The sequence below is a fragment of the Vicia villosa genome, unplaced genomic scaffold (genome assembly GCF_029867415.1).
Source record: "Vicia villosa cultivar HV-30 ecotype Madison, WI unplaced genomic scaffold, Vvil1.0 ctg.000966F_1_1, whole genome shotgun sequence".
Taxonomy (NCBI): Eukaryota; Viridiplantae; Streptophyta; class Magnoliopsida; order Fabales; family Fabaceae; genus Vicia; species Vicia villosa.
The window spans coordinates 31,053-45,017 of record NW_026705434.1 but is presented as its reverse complement, the minus strand read 5'-3'; the positions used below and the strand labels follow the sequence as shown (position 1 = coordinate 45,017).

Below are 13,965 nucleotides of genomic sequence, written 5' to 3'. Positions count from 1 at the left end.
TTGGCGTGCAATGCATCGATTTCTAGCGGTGTTGACCCTTTCGACCAAATGATTCGACCATGGAAGTTTGTTTTACAAGTTTCGATTCTGGCCAAATACTATTCTTCATGGATGGTGATGGCGATTCTATCTCCTTTTAAACAAGGTTGAAGAAGTTGATTTAGTGGTATGCCACACACATTGTTCAAAACTTGAGCGAAAATTTTAACAAGCTTTGGTTGATGTGCTTGTTGATCAATGCCTCTGCTTGTTATTTTATTGGTACACAAAACCATTAAATGGTGAAAGCTGCTTGTTATTCTAGGATTTCACGGTTCAAAAAAAAGGGAGAGATGGCGCCAAAGTTTCTCTCTCCTCTCTTTACTTCTATAACCTAAATAAAGTAGTATATCCTAAGATAGAATTATTTTAAACAAAAAAACTTAAAATATTTTTGACATTTGAATAACTATATAGTCACGTGTGATTGTGCATTATTCATACAATAACTTTATCACGGTCTAACAATTTAAAATAAAATAATTAATACCCCTTTCTACAACAAAAGGTTACAAAATTAGTTATTAAATAATGAGGTATGATGATTATCAAGATTTTTAGTTTACCCTTTTATTAAAATTATTGAAGGGACAAATAATATTATAATTATCTTTAACATTGTAGGAGCTTTATATAATATATAATATAAAATGATCAAAATGTATTATATTTGTTACATACAAAGGTAAAAAAAAAAAAAAACATGACAACAACTCTCAAATTTAATTATGTTGTGATTTTATTTCTTTTTCTATTTTTAATTGCAAAGGAGGTTGAAGGTAATCCTTTTTCAAATTCTCTTCTTTATTTTATAGTTTTTACATTCTTTTTTCTTTTTCACTTTAATAACATTACTTCGTTTTCATTTTTCTTTGCAGCACAAATTGGATGTAAAACAGATGATGATTGTCCAAAAATTCCCCACTTGTTTCCTTCAATTTATAGGTGCATTTACAATAAATGTATAATCGGTACATCGATTCCAATAAAGAATCATAAATAAAAGACTAAATTAATTTTTCTCTTGAACAAGAGTGTATTTATTCATTTCTTCTAAGAAGAAATTATTAGTTCTAAGTTAAAAAGTATTAAATTTCAGTCCTAGAGCAATTGGAAATTCGCAATCTTTAAATCAAATTATAAGCAAATTTTCTAGTAGTATTTGTTCTCATAATTTAAAAGTCGTTAACACTGGTTTTTCTAATTAGCTACATATGATATTTTTTATTGATTTTTTAATAGCATATTATTCCTCCATTTATTTGTCTATGACGAGTTCTTCCGAGGTAGTTTGGCTTGTGAAAACATTAGTTCTATTAAATTTTTAAAATGGGTTAAGGTGTTACCCTTTTTAAAAGATTTTTTTTATTATTAATACATTTATTTAAGAGAGTGTTATAGATACGACTTTTGGTGTGACAAAGTTCTAAGGTAGTTGAAATGCCTTTTAATTACTCTCATCATTTTAAAATAACGGTCGTTTTAAAGAAAAAATTATTTTAAAATGAATGTCATTTTCATTTTTCAACGGAGAAATATTATAAAAGTACAAGGTTACTCTACACACTACTTTCTGTACATTAATAAGGTAAATTTAGTAAAAGTATAATATTTTATGACACTATTATTATATTTCTTAATCTATATGCAAGAACTTTAAACGAGAGTCATTTTAAAATGGAGAGAATATAACGATCGCTTTTCACTTATATATTTTAAAAGCAAACAATTTTAAAAAATATTTTTGTTGGTAATATATACCTATCATTAATATTTTTTAGAACAAATTAACTTAGGAATTTTCAAAACGATCAATGAGATGCCTTATCCTTTAATATCAAAGTGTGACTCCAAGTAGAGGTGGATAACAGACATGTCAATTTTGTTTAGATTCATTTCACAAAAGCATGTAAAAAACACAAGGTGGAGTAGAACAAACATAGTCGAGGTTGTGAGCCTTGTTAAGAAATGTGATTGAGCTTATCTTAACTCTACAAAACTGATTTGAAGGGTGAGGATCGTCCGCACTAATAAGGACATGTTTATGCCATATAGTGTCCGACGTGAGATTCTTAACACATTTCCTCACATTCAGAATTGGAAATATGGAGCATAGAAATAAATGATGGGAGGTCCAATAACCAAACATGATAGTAGATGGTTCACCGAATTTTAAATGAAGCTCTTGATATCATCTTAAAAAATATGATTGAGTCTAACTTAATCCTATAAAACCGACTTTAAGGCTGAAGATTGGCCCCATTTATAAGAACATGATTTAAAATAAAAAATTATTACCCCTTTCTATTACAAAAAGTTAAAACATTAGTTAATAAATATTGAGTTATGATGATTATAAAAAAATTTATTTTACCCTTTCATCAAGAATATCGGAGAGACAAATCTTATTAGAATTCTTTAACATTATATGAGCTTTATATAATATGAAGTTACATACAATACAAAGAGAAAAAAATATGACTACAACTCTCAAGTTTATTTATGTTGTGATTTTATTTCTTTTTCTATTTTTCATCACAAAGGAGGTTGATGGTAAACCTTTTCTTATCCTTATGAAATTATATTGTTTATTTTATAGTTTCTACACATTGTTTCATTTTCATGTTAGTAACATTACTTCATTCTTATTTTTCTTTGCAGCACTAATTGGATGTAAAACAGTTGATGATTGTCCAAAAATTCCCCATTTGTTTCCTGCAATTTATAGGTGCATTTACAACGAATGTATATTTTATGATAGGGTACACAAATGCCATACATAGAAAACAATCTAGAATATTATATGAATGGAAATATATGATGTTGTCTATGTTTGGTTTCAAGTTTGAGGCATCCAGAATTGATTCTAGACGCCTAGAATTGATTTTGACGTGTTTGGTTGATCTCGAGCAGAAGTGATTATGCTTTCAAGAATTGATTCTACTTGAAATAAGACATGAAAGAATAAATTTAGATTGGAACTGTTTTATTTTCTCTTAATTTTGAATGTATCCCTGTGGCCTTCAATTTAAGCATATCATTAATATTTAAACATAATTGGAATATATTTAATATTTAAGTTTGAAAAAAATTATTTAGTTTCGGAGTCTTTTATTGTTGTTTAATTTCTCAATATTTTTTCAGACAGTAATGGTTTGTCAAGAAAAGGCAAGGGTTGGTCATATCAGCCTCGAATGTCGAATGCTTTATTATTTATCTTTAGAAGGGCTTAAGAAAAACATTTTTGTTTCATGGGGATTCGCGCCTTTAATGCCACATACTTCAAATATCTTTTTGATGGTACCATCATTATAATCGTTAGGAATTGAAACACTCAACTTTTCGTACGAGTGATTTGACATGTTTGATAGAGTATACTTCCTTTTGCATGCTAGAGCACAGTTCTTGAAGAGTCAGCGTTGTCTTTCTTTGATTCATTTCTCCAAACATGTGGTTATCCCATTTCCTTTTCAATATTTTCTTCTCTCACGTCTGGAAGTTAGTGCATTATGGGTAAAAAATCACATAAGAGTGCTCACAAACCACTGAAGAATGCTCAATCTTCTTGACTAGATTCTAACTATTCTTCTACCATTTTTTCATAGATGCTAATCTTGATGGAGCCTTTCTTGAAGTTGGCTCATCCTCGGATTGGGGTGTCTTGACCTCTAACGTGAATGAAAAGATATGTAGTGAGTGTGGCAATTGCGCCATTCTCTTTTATGAAAACACTTTCTCAGTTTGGGGACTTCGCCTTCCGTTCACCAATTTTGAGATAGAAGTTCTCAAGCATCTAGTAATGGCTCCGTTACAACTTCATTCAGCAAGTTAGACGTACGTAAAAGTCTACAAATATTTGTGCGGATAATTTAAGGGAAATCCTTCACCGTTTTATTTAATCTCTTTTGATGTCACTGTGGTCCTGCGACTCAGACGCGAAGTAGAAGCTTAATTTCTCTGGTGCCAACCATCCAGATCTTTGGGACTCTTATTGAGTTCCATCCATTATAAAATAGGTTCTTTCTGATTATCCATATACACCCAGAGGCTCACACTATGTTTACACTATTGATAACATAATGAAGGGTAGATGTGCTGAATTGTTCCTCAAGTACTAGACTAAAAGTATTTTCCTTATTTTAAATGGGGTGCATGTCTCTAAAGAGGAGGACATTACTACTAAATATTTGTATCAAAAAAAGTGGTTAACGAACTTCAACTTCCAAGACTAGAAACGGCGGACTCCATATCTTCCCTCGGGTATCCCACATGCGGTCCAATCAGATTTCAAAGCGTAACCACTCTTCAAGACAAACACCCTCTATATAAACCTTACCATTTTTATCATTTCTTCATCCTCTTCCACATTTTCATCAAGATTTTCTCTTTCTTATACTTCTCTCTTGCAACGATGACACTTCTAACTTATAACAACATTATCTCTGTCATCCAGAAAGAATTTAAACCCTCTGCTGAAGAGTTCTGCCAAAATGGCATTGATCTTGATGAACTATTTGCCACCTAGAACTTAAAGGTTTATCTTAGAATCTTAGAAGGGTCTGTTTACCCGAACATGCTGGCTGATTTCTAGATGTTTGCATCCATCCAGATGGACTCAGGGGAAAACTACAATCGTTTCCCGAGTCTACGGGTCTCGCATTATCATCTCTCCATCACTCATCTCTGAAGTGATGAGATGTGAAAAATATGGTCTAGTTTTTGACAACTCTTTTGCCATGAGCACCTCTGATGTTTTAGAGAGTATCTTTGCTAATGATCCCTTCAACGCGCTCCTTTGCAGGATTTGGCATCAATTCCTGGTGGGTAACTTTCGCCCACGAAAGGAAGATCAAGAAAGTATCATGGTGGAGGACCTGGAGTTCATGCTCTGTGCTCTCCAGAAAAAGAAGATCAACATTCCACTGATGATCTTCAAACATCTCACCGAAGCCGTTGCTACTTCTCGCCAAGGCAAACCCTCTTGTCTTCCTTACGGGAGACTGATATCTCATATGTTTGTTAAACTAGGGATAGTAAAAAAGTTGCGTAGGGAAGGATCCCTTGACTCGTTCGAGGCGGAAAGCTTGCCCTTGCTAAGCTTAGAGGATTTGCAGCATAGAGTCAATTGAAGGGTGTTGAAGGCATCGTGGGTCCTTACTTTTGTCTAGCTATCCTTAATATTTAGTACTTATTTTATTTAGTAGTGATTATTGTAATTTTGGTTTGCATATAATGCAACCTATCTTGACCGGATGTATCCCTGATCCTTTGAAGTAATGAAACATATTTTGACATCGTTTCTCTTCCTACTTTATATCACATATCTTGTATAAGGATAAATCCATTTTGGCGAATGTTTTACCATTTTGGCCCACGACATCTACGTTTAATATTTACGTTTTTGCAATCTTTACTTCGTGCATGACTGGCTTGTATCTTTTCAGATACTTTCCATTTACTCTTAAGATCCTACGATCTTCTGCCAGTTCTTCTATCTCATATGCATTATTTGAGAATACTTTTAAGATTCGAAAAGGGCCTTCCCAGTGCGGAGACCATTTGCCTAAAGCTTGGTTCTTTCGATCTATAGGCAAAATAACTTTCCAAACTAAATCATTGTTAACAAATGTTTTACCTTTCACCTTTTTGTTATATGCTCTTGACACCCTTTCTTTTTGCCTTTTTATCATCTCCAATGCTCGAAGCCTTTCTTCGTCCAGATCAACTAACTCATTCATCATCATTTCCCAATATATATTTGGGGGAATTTCTTCTTGTCTTTGAATCCTAACTGATTGTAGGTATATTTCGACTGGAAGTACTGCATCGTGTCCAAACGTCAATTGGAATGGTGTAGTATTGGTAACTTCTTTGGGAGATGTTCGACAAGCCCAAAGCGCCTGGTCCAAAGTCTTGTGCCAATTCTTAGGTTTTTTCCCTACATGTTTCTTTATCAGACCAATTATCACTTTATTGGCTGCTTCGACTTGTCCGTTTGCTTGAGCATAATAAGGTGTAGAAGTGAACAACTTGAATCCCATCTCTTTCGCAAATTCTTGCATCTTTCGACCAGTAAACACTGTTCCCTGGTCTGTAGTTATGCTTTCAGGGATTCCTAACCTATACAATATATGTTTTTGAATAAACTCAATCACAACCTCTTGGTCTACATTGGCTAATGGTATTGCTTCAACCCACTTTGTGAAATAGTCTATTCCTACTAATATTTATCTCTGGCCTTTGGATGATGTGGGACAAATTTCTCTAATTAAGTCTAATGCCCAACCTCTGAAAGGCCATGGTTTTATGATTGAACTTAATTCGTTTGCAGGTGCATGTTGAATACTTGCGTGTACTTGACATTCCTGACAACCCTTGGCGAACTCTATGCAATCTTTTAGCATAGTGGGCCAATACATTCCATAGTGAAACAAAAGCCATTTCATTTTGTGTCTCTCTTGATGAGCACCACATGCCCCACTGTGCAAATTCGAGAGTGCCAAGTAAGCTTAAGCTTCGCCCAAACATTTTAGTAAGACTCCCTCAGGGGTTTTCTTAAACAATTCATTTCCCATCAAGAAGTATGATAATGCCCTATATTTTACCTTTTTATCTGTATCTGTTGAAGGATCCCTCAAGTAGTTTACAATTGGACTCCTCCAATCTGTATCTGCTAAGGAATCTATATTTAAAACTTCGAATTCCTCTTCGTTGGCGAAGCGTAATTGTGAATTCTCCAGATCACTTGGGGACAATTTTGTGGCCATTGCTTTGCCTCTTACCTCGATCAACTCTTCTAATTTTTCCTTTGATACTTTGTATCTTGAGGCTAATTGTGCCAAATCATTTGCTTCTTGATTGTTTACCCTTGAGATGTGTTTTAAATCTAGATACTCGAATTTTTTGAGCAACCTATTTGCAATGACAAAAGACATGATCAAATTTTCTTTGATACATTTGTATTCTTTTGTCAGTTGCTTTATCACTAATTCTGAGTCTCCTTTAATTTCGACTCTGGTTGCCCCCAACTCCAACAAGGCTTCAAGTCCACCAATTAATGCTTCGTACTCAGCTTCGTTGTTGGAACATAGAGGGACTTCAATTTTATACTTGAGCTTTGTTGGAATTCCATCAGGAGAAATTATAAGAATACCAACTCCACTTCCCTCTTTGTGTGTTGAACCATCGAAGTATAACCTCCAAGGCTTCAAATCCACATATTGCTGAGGATTTTCAACCACTGCATGATCCACAATGAAATCTGACACAATTTGTCCCTTCATTGCCTTAAGAGGTTGAAAGATTAAAGAGTACTCAGTAGGGGCCAAAGCCCATTTGCCAATTCGACTATGCAATATTGGTTTGGATAGCATGTGTTTAATAACATCAAAATGAGATGAAACGTAAACATCAACTGGCTTTATATAATACTTGAGTTTTATACAAGAAAAATATAGACAAAGGCAGATTTTTTCTATGGCACTATACCTAGTCTCTGCATCATTGAGTACTCTACTTAAATAATAAATGGCTCTTTCGATGCCATTTTCATCTTCTTGTGCTAACATGCTACCTATTGTATTATCTGAAGCTGAGATATACAGGCGCATGTGCTTCTTCCCATCTGGGGGAGACAAGATGGGTGGGTGCATCAAATATTGCTTGATCTTTTCAAAAGCTTCTTGATGTTCAGCATGCCATTCGAACCTTCCTTGCTTTAGTCAAAGTAAGGGGAAAAAAGCTTGCGTACGCCCACTTAAATTCGAGATAAATCTTCTTAAGAAATTTATCTTTCCCAATAATGATTGCAACTCTTTCTTCGTGGATGGAGGCTTTGTTTCCATAATAGCCTTCGTTTTATTCTGATTAATTTCTATTCCCTTTTTATGGACTACGAAGCCCATGAAATCTCCAGCCTGCACAAAGAAAGCACACTTAAGGGGATTCATCTTCAAGCCATGTTTTCTCATTCTTTCGAATGATTGGCTAAGATGATCAAGATGACTGTCATCTGAAACATATTTTATAACAATTTCATATATATACACCTGCATGAATGTTTCTATAAAATCCTGAAATATAGAATTCATTGCTCTCTGATAAGTTGCCCCAGCATTTTTCAAAGCAAAAGGCATAACAACCCATTCGTAGGTACCTATTGCCCCAGGACAACAAAAAGTTGTTTTGGACACATCTTCTTCTGCAATGAAAATTTGATTGTATCCTGAATATCCATCTAGCATACTTAGATATTCGAAGCCTGCGGCTGAGTCTATTAACATCTCTGCCACAGGCATAGGATATTCGTCTTTAGGGATCGCTGCATTTAGATCACGAAAATCTATACATACCCTTAAAGAACCATTCTTTTTAATAACAGGTACAATATTAGCAATCCATTCGACATACCTCGTATTCCTAATGAATTTGCAATGAAGAAGTCTTTCGACCTCTGCTTTAATCTTCGAGAGGATTTCTGGTGCGAATCTTCTAGGAGTTTGCTTGATGGGCTTCTTCCCTTCTTTTATAGGCAACTTCAATTCGACCAAGTCTCTCCCTAAACCAGGAATCTCATCATAGTCCCAGGCGAAACAATCTTTTTTTCTTTTAGTAACGCAATGACTTTTGACTTTAAGGCTGGCTCGAATTTCGCGCTGATATAAGTTACCCTTTTTCGACTCTCGTCTCCAAGCTTTACTTCTTCGAGTGGGTCTTGAGCTAACATCTTTATATTTGGTGCCATTTGATCCTTTTCAAACCCCAGAGGTTCTTCGTCATAGATTGCGTCTAATCTTTGACCTGGTTCTTTACCTGAAACCTGTTAGTCATGAATTGCATCGTCAGGTGGTTGCGGGATAAAGTGTATCCCAGGGCCTGGTACTTCTGATTCTTTGTGTGTGGCTTCGACAACCATGTTTGATAGTTCGGCTTCAAGAGCCTCTTTCCTTTTATTTTCGGCTATGTAAGGCGAAATCTTTTCGAAGAAAGATGACTCAGGCATAATCAACGTCTTCGTCCCAGCCAGTTGGCCGTATTCTTGGTAATCCCTCGATAGGTTATGTCTCTTCTGGACCGTCCATTATTTCTCTGTTCCACTGGAATCCATTTGGGTGTAAGGATAGATAATACATAGCATTTTTATTTAGAGAGTATATATCTTCTGCTGCATTGCATGGCCCTATGTTGGCTAAGTTTCTGTTGAAACTAGTTTTGTTGACTTGATTGACTTCAGCCATATAGTAACTTTGATCTCCTTCTATATTTTCGACTATACCATCTTCTCTCCAGATAGTTAACCTTTTATGCATTGTCGAAGGTACTGCAACAACCCCATGGATCCATTCTCTTCCCAACAAAAGGTTATAATTTGCCTTTGCTGGTATGACCATGAACATGGTTGGTCTTGTGACTGAACCCACATTTAAGTTCACTTGGGTCACTCCCAAGGTATGTCTTACTTTTCCTTCATAGTTGGACAAAACCATATTATGTGGCCTTATGTCAGTGTCAAACATGCCAATCCTTTTCAGCATATATTGGGGCATTAGATTTACTGCTGCCCCTCCATCAACTAGGACTTTGTTAATGCCCATATTTTCAATTTTGGATCTTATGTAAAGGGGTTTCAGATGATTCCTCATACCTTGGTCAGGTCTTTTGAAAAGTGCATTCTGTTCTTCAACAACCCCATTATTCAGCACATAGTAGCACACAGGTCTGTGTCTAGCCATTTCTTCTGCGTCAGCTTCCTCGCAGTCTTCGACCTCAGTCTCTTGGTAAAATTCGTGAGGAAGAACAAACACCACATTGCAGTTGAAGTTGATGGATGACACTCCGTCTGAATCGAAATCATTAGTCATCCTATCATCTTCTTTCCAAGGACTAGACTGCATCTTTTCTTCTTCTTTCTCATTTTCAGAACTGAATAATTTGCGTTCTACCGGAGGTTTGCTTGACCTTGCCCCCTGCATTGGTATTTTGGTGCTGCTGGATTCACCAACATATTTCGCCTTGGATTCCTTCTGGGCTTTCTTCATTCTCTGGTGTCTTCTTCATTGATATCTGGACATTGGATTCCTACCTTTGTAATTCCCAAGCCTGTACATCTCTCGATTTGACGTCTGAAACTGCTTTTTATAAGCCATTGCAGTTCGTCCACCTTGGTCCCAACTTCGCCATTTGTTATTCCCTGCGCCAACATGTGTCCATCTATCCATTGGTATTTCTGCAGGAAGTTTGAACGTCACTCTGCGAGCCTTGGGATAAGGGCTATCAGGCCTTCTTGATGGTGTTCGATTATCGAACACATACATGTTGGGGCTGAGTCCCTGAACCTCCCAACCAGTAGAGAATAATATTCTTTCGAATGATTTTGCCATTAGGTTATCATAAACTGCCCCACATTTGGGACACATAACGATCTCTGCCTTTGCCTTGTGACATCGAACCAAGAAACCCACCAAGCTTTCTTCTAGCCTTGGGTAAACCTTCAGCAACTGATTCCCTTGCCTCCAGTGCCCCTGCATCTTGTTTCGTTGGGCCCTTTCATAGTTAGCTTGGACCCTTTGATTCAGCATAATCGAGCACCCTGGACACATTAGCATCCGTCCAGCATTTTTCTCGTGACACCTCCAAAGATAATCTTTCAAGCTTTCATTTGCCCGTGAATTTCCATAGCTTCCTTTTTCTCTTTCTTTCACCAGACACTTCTCTAGTTCCTCGATTTCGGATAAATGTTGCCCAACATTCACCATATTGACGCCTGCTGGGGGAACTTCAGAAATCCTTATTTGTTGGAGTTTCACTCTAAGGTCTTCAGTGGCCTCACTAGTCTTCTCCTTAAGACCTTCAGTGATCTTTGTCTCGAATGACTCTTCAACATCAGTATTGAAGATTACATTGTTATTTAGGCTCTCACTAGCCTGCTTTCCTGTCGAAATCATCTCCCATTTAGCAATGTCAGCTTCAGACACATCCAGCATATTGATGTCGACTGGTTCAACATAGTTGGTGTCAGTGACATTCAGCGGATTAGCATCGACCTTCATGTGATTCTTTCCCTTATCATCGGACTTCAAACGTCCATCCTTGATAGCATTTTGAATTAGATCCCTGAAAAGAAAGCACTGTGAGGTTTTATGGCCTAAAAAACCATGATATTTGCAAAAACCTCGTTTCTTCCGCTGTTCCAATGGAGGAACTTTGGAATTTGGAGGCACTATCATCTGGCCATCTTTTACTAGTAAATCAAAGATTTCGTCACATTTAGTGACGTCAAAAGTGTAAGTTTTCTTTGGAAATTTATCACTCTTGTCATTCTCGACAGGATTTTTTCCATTCGAAGTGGTGAGCAATTTACAAGAATAAGGGGGTGCTTCTTTTAATTCAGCTAAGTCTATTTTGACTTCTTCGAAACTATATGAATCTTCGAAGGCTTCGCCTTCGGCGTCTTCAGCCTCAATATATGCCACTCTCTCCTTCTTATAATTCTTGTTTACTCTGGCCTTTTCAGCTTTCAATCGTTCGACTTGGAGAACTCTATCTGCCAGTTGGGCCATATCCCTCAAATATTGAGTATCCAATTTCTTTCTAATTGAATAGTCTAAACCGCCTGCAGCCATTTCGACTAATTCATGTTCTGGAACAACTGTGAAGCATCTGGACTTCAGCAAACGGAACCTATTCAAATAATCATCTATGGGTTCCGTGAATTTCCTCTTAATGCTAGCCAACTCTTTCAAACTTATCTTAGTTTGGCCCATATAGAATTGTTCATGGAACATCCTCTCCAAGTGTGCCCAAGCATCTATGGAATTTGGAGGTAAGGTGGTAAACCATGTGAAAGCATTTTTTGTTAGCGAACTAGGGAAATATTTAATTCTCAAGTTTTCGTTGCCTGCTAAATCACCAGCCTCTGTCAAGTATCGGGCTATGTGTTCCACAGTCGATTCACTAGTATCCCCTGAAAATTTCGTAAATTTGGGTACTTTGGTACCCCTTGGTAATTCAGTTTGCAAAATATACTCCGCTACAGGGGAAGTGTAATTTGGACGTCGAAGTCCAGTATTAAGGCCATTATTGGCCATAATTCTTTCTATCATGGTGGTTAGGTTATTTTCTGTCGCCATATTGTCTCTCCTAACCCTGTGTAATACTTCATATGGATGTTCGTCCCTGTTCACTACAACTAGCCTAGGCTGTTCCTCGAGAACTTCTTGTTGACCTGTATTGGTCCTTCGGTTCTGATTTTCTAAATCTATTACTTGATTTCTTTCGACGGGCCTTTGCCTAGGTGGATGAACTACATTTTGAACAGGTTCTAAGACTGGGTCACCTTCTCGATAGGTAGACTGATTATTTCTTCGCCTAGTAGATGTTTGAGGGGCTCCAAAGAAATCTGCCATACGACCTATTTGTGAAGATATTTTTTGGTATGTTTCTACATTATCCTGGTTAGTCCTGGCAATGTTTGTTATTAAGGGAGAAAAAATCGAACCCATTTCTCGAGCGAGGATACCCACCATATCATGGTTACTTGCATCCATCTCATGCCTAAATGCTGCTTGACTATAAGTAGTTAAGAGAGGCATTTGGCCCGATGGGCCTGTATTCTGTGCGCTTTGACCTACTGAACCAGTGTTAGGCGAAAATGTCGCCGCACTAGGTTGAGTATATGTAGGTTCTGCACCATGTAATCCTGCCATATATGATAATGGCATTCCATAAGGATTTCCAGGTCTCCAACCCTCGAATGATGATGATGATGGTCTTGGGGTATGTTGTTGACCTGCGAAATTTGCCGCAAAATGTGGTATTTCTGTTGTGCATGTAAAGGGAGGCACGGTAGTCGAACTAGAGACTGGCATTGTCCCTGTTGGCACTGACGTATTTTCGGGCATGGCTTGAGAACTACTTATGGCCGCAGACCCTATCGAAGTGGGTATCTCCTACGCTCCTGACACAGAAGTCGACACATTTGTAGTACTTACTGCTACTGTTCCTGACCCTTGTGGGGGATCTTGATTTCCCCTTCCACTGGTCGAATTGATCATTTTCTTGTTGTACCTTCGTTTAGGAATCGATTGTGCACTATTGGTTAATTTACCGTTCCTAAGGTTCATACAAGGTCTTGATATATTCTAGACAAAAACAAAACAACATATTAATGACAAACTGTTTGACCCTGTCCCACTGGGCGTGCCAATTTGTTTACGGTGATTTCCGGTAAACAACCGCTAGTCCTCCAAACTATAAATATACTTTGGTTACTCACAGGATAGACTAGATTAGCCCTAGGACATAGTCAAATAGTTGTCTTTCGAGATAATTTGGTTCATGTTTGTTATTCTTTTGCTTCAAAAACTTGGTTATGGTATGAACATGTAAATAACTTGCAAAATAAACTAACAAAGAACGTACATAACTGAAACATAAACTGGTTATAAACGTAAGTGGAACTTTGACGAAAATGTAAAGAAATGTAAATTTCAGAAATGTAAAGTGCAAGAATGTAAAGTGCAAGAATGTAAAGACTAATCGAAGAAAATAAAGAAACTTGAATTAGAGGAAAGACTAGGCGAAAAAGTAAAGGAAACTTAAAGATATTTTGATTCTGTAAATAGAAATACAAACATATTAAAAGTGTGGTGTCATACGTACATTTCTCAGCAAACTCTTTCTCTTAACACTTGATACTTGAGTGATTTGTGAGTGATTTGTACAAAATGAACACACTGGATCCTGATACTAAGACCCTTATTTATACTAATTCGACCCTAACGGTCTCACGCTAACGAAATGCCATGTTGCTCACATGCATGCGTTTCGAATCCCTGGGGCGCCATCTATCCTCGTTCGGTTACACAAAATATTTCGAAATTCAAATCCCCCCGCCTGAATCCTCTTTCGATACGTGGCAACGTGATC

General features: G+C 36.8%; 1 long non-coding RNA gene across 1 annotated transcript; it reads left to right on the top strand.

The window, feature by feature from the left end:
• Window positions 1-2,520: 2,520 nt before the first annotated feature.
• On the top strand, window positions 2,521-4,614 carry LOC131632575 (uncharacterized). The gene is made up of 3 exons (XR_009293048.1): window positions 2,521-2,592; window positions 2,701-2,767; window positions 3,645-4,614. It is a non-coding gene; the product is annotated as an uncharacterized LOC131632575 (long non-coding RNA).
• Window positions 4,615-13,965: the final 9,351 nt, after the last annotated feature.